The 1,132-nt window shown below is 28.4% G+C and overlaps 1 long non-coding RNA gene across 1 annotated transcript; it reads left to right on the top strand.

Annotated features, from left to right (window-relative positions):
• Positions 1–236: 236 nt before the first annotated feature.
• On the top strand, positions 237–712 carry LOC146949417 (uncharacterized). The gene is made up of 2 exons (XR_015027255.1): positions 237–383; positions 490–712. It is a non-coding gene; the product is annotated as an uncharacterized LOC146949417 (long non-coding RNA).
• The last annotated feature ends 420 nt before the right edge of the window (positions 713–1,132 follow it).

The following is a 1,132-nucleotide window of genomic DNA, read 5'->3' on the forward strand; positions in this document are numbered from 1 at the left end:
ACTTTAAAAATAAAAAATATGTTTTCTAGAGATAAGTATGACTCATTGATGTACTTATATAAAAAAACATGGATTAATAATAATATTTTTTTTCGACAGAAAATATATTATTTTTTTAAGAATAGAATAATAATAATATTAATATATCTAATCTTATGAATGGCTTTTCGCAACTTTTTAAGTGACAGAAATATATTTAATATTAAGAAAGCATAAGGGATTTTACTTATAAAGTTACTAATTTCTTTCTTCAAAAAAAAAAGTTACTAATTTCTATTACGTTCATTACATGCAAATTAAGGCATAAAGTATGGCTGAAATTCCAAAACTTATTTATGCTTTGATGATCTTTCTTTCTCTTATTCTTGTCCTAAGCAGCAATGGTATTTGTCTCTTTTCGCACCCATTTCAATTTTTTCTCATAATCATATGCACAATATAAATTTTACTATTTGTAGTATATTCATTTATTCTTATTTGACATCACAGAGATTGAAAAATGCGAAACTCATTCAGATTGTCCACATTATATGTGTGACTCACCTCAAACTCCTTGGTGCATGGCATACGAATGTTGGTGCTTCTAAATGTAATAGTTAACTTAAAAATCAATTCTCTATTTCTTTAAGCTTATAATTGGATTTGTAATATTGTTGGTATTTAAAATTTTCTCGCACATTGTACCAAAAAAAATAAAAAATAATTTCTCACACTTCGATTTATGCTTCTATTAGCTTTCAATTACTTCTGACAAGTTCATAGTGTGTTATCATTGTATAAAAGTATTGTTGAGAAACACTTGTGTGGACCAAGACCAAGAATTTTGGTTTGGTCACACACACAAGATTTTCTCCTTCTCTCTCTTCTCTTCTCTCTTCTACATTTTCTCTCGCTACTCTCTTCTCTCTTCTCTCTTTGTGTGTGACCAAACCAAAATTCTTGGTCTTGGTCCACACAAGATTTTCTCAGTATTGTTACCTTGTTGCCAAAGAAAATATAAAAGTCCTCGTGAGCTTAGCTCAGTTGGTATGGCAATGCATAATATATGCAAGGTCCGGGGTTCGAATCCCGACCACCACAAACAAAATATATATATATATATATATATATATATATATATATATATATATAT

This window comes from Medicago sativa, chromosome 2, assembly GCF_051527215.1.
Source record: "Medicago sativa cultivar Bolivia chromosome 2, Bolivia_mono, whole genome shotgun sequence".
Lineage (NCBI taxonomy): Eukaryota > Viridiplantae > Streptophyta > Magnoliopsida > Fabales > Fabaceae > Medicago > Medicago sativa.